The sequence below is a fragment of the Pteropus alecto genome, unplaced genomic scaffold, assembly GCF_000325575.1.
Source record: "Pteropus alecto unplaced genomic scaffold, ASM32557v1 scaffold119, whole genome shotgun sequence".
In the NCBI taxonomy this organism is placed as follows: Eukaryota; Metazoa; Chordata; class Mammalia; order Chiroptera; family Pteropodidae; genus Pteropus; species Pteropus alecto.
The window spans coordinates 465236-474885 of record NW_006442487.1 but is presented as its reverse complement, the minus strand read 5'-3'; the positions used below and the strand labels follow the sequence as shown (position 1 = coordinate 474885).

The following is a 9650-nucleotide window of genomic DNA, read 5'->3' as shown; positions in this document are numbered from 1 at the left end:
GTCTCAGAGGATAGGTGGGAACTGGCCCTCTGAGTTGGAGGATGGGGGCTGGTAATAATCAACTGTTGTTTCTCTGCCGTCCCCATTTCTCTGCAGCCCCCATTTCTCTGTTTTCTGCCCTGATGCCTGGGCCCTGACACTGGCCGCGTGGAGCTCACAGCTCTCCCAGGCAGGGCTGTTCAGGGAACCCGTCACACCTTCCCCTCTTCTCCTTCTACTGCAGTGCGTTTAGGTTGTGAGAGGCAGCTTCTTTGTTTCTCCCAGTCTAACACCCGACACCCGGAGTTCTGACCTGTGGTAGCTCTTATGCGCAGATCCCACGTTCAGACGTGCTGGTGTGCTGTTTGGGTGTTTTTTGTTGAATTTTAGATGTTCAGCTTATTGTTGCTTCCAGGAGAGAGATCTGAGGACGTCTCTCATTCTGCCATATTTTTGCAAACATCCTGTATCTTAATATTTAAAAAGTGATTTCGCATAGTTTTTTGTGAATATCGCTATTGTCTAACGTCAAATACAAGCATTTTAAAATGTTTAAGTGCTGCAGACAACTAACCTTAACCACAACAGTTTCAATGTAGCTATGTTTTTATGGAGTATATGCAACTTTAACAAAATTTAACAGTACTTCAAACTCTATTAGATTTTCAAACTAAACTAAGTGTTTTTGTGAGTATATCCTATCAATTAAATTCAGTTACTGCTACTCATTTCACACATTCATATCCTTTTCCTCTTTTGTTCATGGAGTAGTTAACCCTAATTCTATCCTGATGTGACCAACGCAGTTTTAATTGTGTATTAAAAGGGCAGTTATTGTAGGTCTGTTACTAAGCACTGAACAAGAACAACCACAGCAACAACATCAGAAAAATCTAGAATGAGATAATGTTTTGGACCACGCAGATCTAATAGAAAAAAAAGCAGTTAAGCAAGCTAAGATGAAATCACAGATGTTTCTCACTGAGTATGTCAGATATTTTAAAGGTTATATTTAAAACAGGATATAAGTATTAGGCTTGTTGTTTTGTTTTCGGTTTGAAAGAAATGTGGAGGATCATGGTTAGCATAATTTTTGTGTTTCTCTTATTTTTTATTTTATTTTTAAATTAAGTACAATGGGGTCACACTGGTTAATAAAATTATATAGCTTTCAAGTGTACAATTCAGTAATCCATCATCTGTATATTGCAGTGTGTGTTCGCCACGAAAAGTCAAATCTCCTTCTGTCATCATATATTTGACCCCCTTTATCTTTATCTATATTTTCCCTTCTCCTCTCTCTCTCTCTCTGGTAACCATTAAACTGTTGTCTGTGTTTATGAATTTTTGTTTGTTTGTTGCTTTCAGTTTTATATCTCCCATATTACTCAGCCATATGAAAAGATGGAATACAGCCATGGAACAACATGAATGAATCTTGAGATTATCATGCTAAGCGAATAAGTCAGACAGAATAAGCTGAGAATCACATGCCTTCACTCGTTTGTGTTTTCTCTTAAAGTATGTCAGTACTGTTTTTCTGTTTTCAAATATCAGATGTGAAGTACTAATAGATAAAAACTGTTTTGTTAGCTTCTTAATACTGTAGTTGTGAAAATACATTTAAGCAATTATTTATGTATGCATCAAATTTAATTTAACCAAAAAAGATCTAAATATAAACCTTTGTTTTAACAATAGTTTTAAATCTTGTGAAAAATATCAACAAAGAAATGCTGTAATACAGAAAAAAAATATTAAAAACATCTAATTTCGGGAAATAACATATCTTCTTAAAAGTTTTTTGTTGTTGTCTAACTCAAATATGATTTAATAGTGTGATTTTAATCACTTTAATTAAATCTATTAAATTTTTAAACATTTTTTGTAACAATTTTATTGAGTTATAATTGTTATAAAATAAATTGCAGATATTTAAAGTGCGCAATTGGTGAGCTTTGAAATATTTATACATCCTCAATACCAAGAACACAGTTAAAGTAGTAAGCATTCATTGCTGCAAAAGACCCCTGCTACCTCCCACACATCCAATTTGTAGGTAACTGCTGTGTTCTGCTTTCTGTTGACTATAGGTTACTTTGCATTTTCTAAATTTTATGTAAATAGACCATACAGTATATGCTCTTTTTTTATCTAGATTCTTTCACTCAGCATAATTGAAATTCTTCCATATTATATATTTTTCATTAATTCATACTTTTTTATTGCCAAGTAATATTTATTGCATGTATATATCAATGTTTGTTTAACCATTCACTTCTTGATAGGCATTTTGAGTTATCATTTTTGATTTTTACAAATAAAGCTGCCATGAGCATTCCTTTGCAAATCCACAGAGACATAAATTTTATTTATTTTGGGTAAATACTCACTAATGGCTAGATCATATGGTAGGTGTATATCATTTAAAGAAACATCCAAACTGTTTACCAAAGTTGTTGTACCATTTACATTTCAACTAGCAGTGTTCAAGTTTCTCCACATCCTTACCAAGACTGTGGCCAATGACTGGTCGTTACAGTCAATTTTAAAAATTTTAGCCATTCTAATTGATGCATAACTACAGTTTTAATTTGCATTTCTTTAATGACTAATGATACTGAACATCTTCTCATATGCTTTGATGCCATTTGCATAACATCTTTGTGAACTATTTCTTCAAATCTTTTACCTATTTTTTAATTGGGTTGATGGTATTCTTATTTTTGAGTTATGAGAGTTCTATAAATTCTGAATCCATGTCCTTTATTAGATATATGCTTTATATATTTTTTCTTAATCAATGGCTTGTCTTTTCATTCTTTTAAAAGTGTCTTTTGAAAAGATTTTTAATTTTAATGAAATCAAATTTATTAATTTGATCTTTTGCGGATCATGTTTTTGATGTCACATTTAATAACACTGTCTAATTGTTAGGCAAAATGGTTTTTCATGCTTGACATGACCAACACTATCTTAAGAAACAAATTGCTCTCATAACCACCAGTTTATGCCAGGAGAGATCAGCCCCTATCTCCTGAAAGAAATGTCCTTACATAGGTAAGTAGGCCCATTAAATTGTTTACTGCTTTGGAACATACAGCTCTTAACAAACATGTGCCACTTGGCTATAAACCGCTTCTGTTCTGTAGGGTACATATATATATGTCCTATATATATTTAAGCCTCCATTCCCTTTCCCTGCAGAGATTCACAGTTGTGTTGCCCTCTAAGACTCTGCTTCTGTCAGTAAGTTCCCTTAATTAACCCTTTGTTTAACTTGAGAGTTGTCAGCCTCTTTCTCTTAACCTCGTTCTCCTTTGGTGGTCAGTTCCAATACACCTCAGAATGTTTCCCAATACTAATCCAAAGTCACAAATATTTTCTCATGTTGTTTTTTCCCCCTAGAATACTTGTAGTATTAGATTTTGCATTTAAGCCTATGATCTGTTTGGGATAATTTTTGTAAATGGGGCAAGTTATGGATTGACATTCATATTTTGTACTTTGATATACAATTTTTCAGCACAATTAATTGAAAATACTATCCTTTCTCCTTTGAATTGCCTTTATACCTTTGTCAAAATTCAGTTGTCTATAAGCATATAGATTTATTTCTAGAGTCTCTTTTCTATTCCACTGATCTACGTGCCTATTCCTCTACCAGTACTGTAGGCACTTTTTTATTGTGTCTTTACAATAATCCTTGAAATCAGGATTGTTAGCTGTCTAAATTTGTTCCTCTTTATCACCAGTGTTTATACTATTCTAGGTTTTGTTCATTTCCATATCAGTTTTAGAATTAGTTTGTCAATTTCAAAAAAATAGCCGAGATTTTGAAAGGGGTTGTGTTAATCTACACACCAAATTGAGGGAGAATTAATATCTTAATATTAACTAGTGCTTTGAGCCATGAACAAAGTATATCTCTATTTAGATCTTCTTTGATTTCTGTCAGTAATGTCTTATGTATTTCAGTGTATCCATCTTTCACAAATTCTGTCAATTTTATCCCTATTTAATAATTTTATGCTACAGTAAATGATACTGTTTATTTTTTATTTTAGTTTCTGATTATCCCTTGAAAGTGTAAAGAAGTGAAATTGATTTTTATATATTGATCTGTATCCTAAAAATTTGATAAATTCAGTTAGTTCAAATAGCTTTTATGTAGATTCCATTGGATTTTCTACATAGAAAATAATGTTGCCTGTGGATAGTCTTACTCCATTTCCAATCTGAATGCCTTTAATTTCTTTTCTTGCCTAAATGCACTGATAGAACCTTGAGAACCATGTTTAAAGATGTGCTGAGAATGGATATCCTTGTCTTGTTTTTGATATTCAGGGAAAAATACTAGGTTTTCCACCATTATTATGATATTAGCTGTAGTTCTTCACAGATGCTCTATATCAGATTATAGAAGTTTTTTTCTTTTTTTTTCTATTCCTATCTTGTTGAAAATTTTTATAAGTATCAGATTTCAGATTTTGTCCAATCTTTTTGGCAGCTGATACAATGGTCATATTTATTTCTTTTTAACTATGAGACAATATATTGATCAATTTTTGAAAGTTAAATCGTTCTTCCATTCAGGATAAGCCCACTTGCTCATGATATATATTATGTCGAGTTTGATTTGTTATAATTTTGCTTAGAATTTTGCACCTATATTCATTAAGGAGATTGGTCTTTAGTTTTTGTTGTTGTTGCTTTCATATGATTTTGGTATCAGATGATGCTGGCCTGACAGATTAAGTGGAGAGTATTCTCTCCACTTCATTTTTCTGGAAATGTGTGTGTGTGTGTGTGTGTGTGTGTGTGTGTGTGTGATTAGTATTTTGTCTTCCTAAAAACTTGGTATAATTCACAGATGAAACCATCTGGCCTTGCTTCCTGTGTGTAAAGGGTTTTAATCATAAATTGTTTTTCTTTAATGTGTATAGGGTTTTTCATCTTTTCTATTTCTTCTGTAAAGAGCTCTGGTAGTTTGTGTTTTCCAAGTAATTTGAATATTTCATCAAAATTGTTGAAATATACCATTAAAATTCTCAATTTTTGTGTATTTCCCTGCACTTCTAGCAGCTTTTACTTTGTGTATTTTGAAGATATCTTATTGGGACCTAAACATGTAGGTTATCACATCTCTGGGTGAATTGATATCTTTATCGTTATGAAATATCTTTTTTTGAACCATATTACTATTTTTTGCTGTGAAATATATTTTTATGATGTTAAAATAGCTCTTCCAACTTCTTTTGACTATTGTTTGCATGTTATATCATGTTCTATAATTTTACTTTTAACCTATTTGTATCTTTACATTTAAAATTCATTTTTGTAGGCAGCACACAATAGCCTTTTGTAAAAATCAAATCTGACAATCTCATCATTTTAATTGTTTAGATCCATTAATTTAATGTGATTACTGATATGCTAAGCATTAAGTTAATAATTGTGCTATTTGTTTTTTATTTGTCTTACATTGTTCTTTCTTTTATTTTCCTGACTTCTTTTAGATTGAATATTTTTTGATGATTTAATTTTATCTCCTATGTTATCCTTTTAGATATTTTTAAAATTATTATTTAAGTGGTTGTTTTAGGATTAATTTTGTATATCTTTAAATCACAGATTACTTTCAAGTGATATTATACTACTTCACATATAATATTAAAATGTTATGATAATATACTTTTATTTTTCCTCTCCCAGCCATTAAGCTATTATTGAAATATATTTTACTTATACATGCTAGAAACTCCACAATATATTGTCACCAGTTTTGTATGATCAAGTTACTTTTAAAGAGAATTCAATAATAAGGAAATATCTCATATATTTGTCCTATAATCATCACTTTTACTGCTCATTATTCCTTTGTGTGCATCCACATTTTTATCTCATATGTTTTATCTTTCTGATCAAAAGTTGTCTTGTAATATATCTTGTTATGCAAGTCTGCTGCTGATAAATTATTTCAGCTTTTGTATGTCAAAAAGATATATTTTTTTTATTTTACCTTTGGTTTAAAAAAAATATTTTCCCTGGCCATCAAATTCTACATTGACGTATTTTTTTCTGTCAGCTCTTTAAAGATGTTCCTTCACCATTTTCTCACTTGTATTGTTTCAGATAAGAATTCTGCTGTCATCTTTGCTGCTCTCTACATGTGTCTTATTTGTCCAACTGCTTTTAAATTCCTTTCTTTATCATTAATTTTGAGAAATTTAATTATGATGAGTTTTGGTGTAGTTCTCTTTATATTTCTAGTGTTTGGGGTTAATTAACCTTCTTGGCACTGTGAGTTAAAAATTATGAAATTTACATAATTTTGCTGTTATTAATTCAAATATTTTTTTCTGCTTGTATCATGCATCCTTTTCTTCTTGGACTTTGGTTCCTCATATATAAGGCTGCTTAAAGTTGTCCTGCTGCTCAATTACTTATTATATTAATTCTTTTTTGTATTTTATTTTGAATAGTTTGTATTGCTATGTTTTCATATTCATTAATCTTTTTCTTCTCTTGTGTCTAATCAGACATTAATGCAGTGCTGTGCATTTTTCTAACTCATACATTGTAGCTTTCATCTCTAGAATTTTGATTTGACTCTTTTTAATATCTTCTATATCTCTACTTAATATTTCGAATATATGGAATACAAACAAAATAACTTTTAAAATGTCATTGTATGTTAATACTAGCATCTGTGTCAGTTCTGGGTCAATTTGATTGATTATTCTCTTATTATAGGTTATGTTTCCCTGCTTTTTTATATGCCTGATAATCTTTCTTTGGATGTCATTCATTTTGCATTTTATTTTGTTAGCTGCTGGATATTTTTCTATTCTTATAAATATTATTGAGCTTTTATTTGGAATATATTTAAGTTACTTGGAAATAGTTTGGTCCTTTTGAATCCATAGTGATGTCACCTCTCTCAATAAGGCTTCATTTTGTTATTTGATAGTTCCAAAGTAATGCACCATATAGGGATAATTAGTCTCTACTATTAAGCAAGATCTTCCTGAGTAATCTACTCAATGCCCCAGAAGTATGTTTTTCCAGTCTCGCTGGTGGAAACAAATACTATCCCCTGCCTCGTATAAGCACCTAGTACCATTCTATAATACTAGTGAATGGTTTTTCACAAGCCTCAAATGGTTTCCTCACACATTCACTGATGAGTAAACTGATGAATAGCTGAGGGAGAACTTCCTCTAATCCCCAGTGTTTACTCTCTGTGTAGCTCTCTTCACTTCAGCACTGTGTCTTGGAAACTCTAGTCACCTTGGTCTCTTTGGATTCTCATCTCTGTCTCTTCAACTCAAGGATTTCTTCAGAATCTGCCTTGATTATCTGTCCGTGAATTGTGCTCCAGAAACTTCCTCAAGACTATAAATTGTGGCATTCTTAGAGTTTACCTCATTTATTTCCTGTCTCTAAAAGATCACTGTCCTTTCTTACTCAAGGCTCACAGTTTTAGAAATGTTTCATATATTTTGTCTTTCAGTCTCATTCATTCTCTCTCTCTCTCTCTCTCTCTCTCTCTCTCTCGTGCTGATAATTTATATACAATTTCATATCATGCTTATATAAAAAGGAAACTCTTCTTGAGCAGAGGCAGAACATTTTAAATAGTTTTTAAAAAGCATAAATGTGCTTCTGAGGGTGTACCTTACGAAAATATGTAGGTTCCAATTTAGAAATTTCAGGCAACTTTGACTCCTTCAAACTTTGGATATTACAGGGAAGTTGTAGTATATTGATTCAAGACAATATTTATTTATTATTTATGCATATTATCTTTCTTTTGAAAATTTGATATAAAGGTGTTTACGTAATAAATCTTATGCATTTTGAAATTGAATTGACATTGTTTCATTATGTCATGTTCTAGTGCTAGTTTTCTCAGTTTGAGAAGAATTGCATAATCAAATGGCCAATTTAAAATTTTTGATGACTTTACTGGCTCAACTAGACAAGTAGACATACATAATGAATTTAATTCAATTGCATGAGATAAAAAGATCATATTTTTATGAGGAAATTGAGCTTAATTTAAAAAAAACTGATGAAGAAAAAAATGGCTGAAAGTATACTGTATGGTGAAATTGCATTATGAATGAAAGAAAATCTTGTACAGTTATTAAAAGCAAAGAGTGATAGTGTAATGTTTTAAACTAATGGGACCTAACTAATAAAGTAATCTGTACATATATAGTAAAAACTATGCATATCAGAATCACAACTAAAAATCAAATGATTACAAATAATTAAAAGTAAGGCATGATTACTAAACAAATTTTCTTATATCAGTTTTTTTAGATTCATAAGAATTTGGACAAAATGAATTAGTAAAGTTGATAGCAATAATTTCACAACCAGCCAGTATCTAGACCTCCTAAATTTTGTTGCATTCATTTCAACTAAATGATATTTTATGTTTTTCATAATGTATAAATTTTGGACATTTAATATTTGTTTCTATTTGTGATGAATTATAAAATTATTGTGACTTTACTCACTAGGCAGGTTCAGTTTACAAATTGTATAAAATAATTACAGAGAAAGTACTTAATAGCAAAGCAAAGAGTTTCATGTATTTTAGACTTTACCTCGCTTATTAATTAATAATTTTAAAAAATTCTACTGTGCTTCTGAAAATATAACAGCATAGTACTGGTGTATATTATTATTTAAATAAAAAATAATCATGTATACGGAGTTATAAACATACCCAAATGCTTATTTAATTGTTTTTCTTCTTATTATATATGGACAGTTAAATGAAAAAAAAATCGCTGAGTTTAAACCCATCTCCACTTACAAAATCTGTATATAGTCTGAGAAAGACAGTTATATTAGTTGGTAATTATATAATCATTTATATAGCATTTCAATTTAGACTCTTAAAATCTATTAGAGTTTAACAAAAATGATTCTTTGCCAGTTGTGACCTTAAATTAAACTACTTACATCATTACTTAAATAATTACAATAATGTATAACACATTTATGTTTATTGAAATAATAGAGTTAAATCTAATAAAATGAGAAGGTAGTAAGCATTCTCATTGAATATTAAAAAAAAATGATAAAATATTAAACCCAAACAACTATTATTTTCTTAGTAATACTTTGATATCAATAAGCAATGAGCTTTACTCATGTATTTCTTGATACTATGATAATAAAAAATTTAATCTCCATCTGAACTTATAAATCAATCATACATCATTTCTTTCAGGATTCTCAAAGACCTAAATTAAACACCCTATAATGTTAACCTTCAAGTTAATGGCAAATGACAAAAATTATAGTCAAGGAATCATCCCCAGCATTACTCAAACTATATTACATAAAGGTCAGGCTATATGTTTCATGGAAGAGCTATATGTTTCAAAAAGAGCTATATGTTTCAGAGAGAAACAGTCAGGAATGAAAACATAATTGTAAATGTCAGGAGTTTGAGATATTTATAAGAGGTCAGATGTGCATCTATCTGTGTATGCATCAGCTAAAGGTGAAGAAGGCTAATATTACTCAAGAAAATCAAATATTCATCTCAGAGGAATATCAACTACTGTTTAATGCTAACCTCAATGCTTTCCAAATTTTAGGCACTGTTGATTGAGTACTGAAAAGAAATATTACCAGTAGATCTC

The 9650-nt window shown here is 30.4% G+C and overlaps 1 protein-coding gene across 7 annotated transcripts in view; it reads right to left on the bottom strand.

The window, feature by feature from the left end:
- Window positions 1-9650, bottom strand: part of PCDH11X (protocadherin 11 X-linked) — a 741312-nt gene that overhangs the window by 627454 nt on the left and 104208 nt on the right. The gene's annotated exons all lie outside the window — the stretch shown is intronic.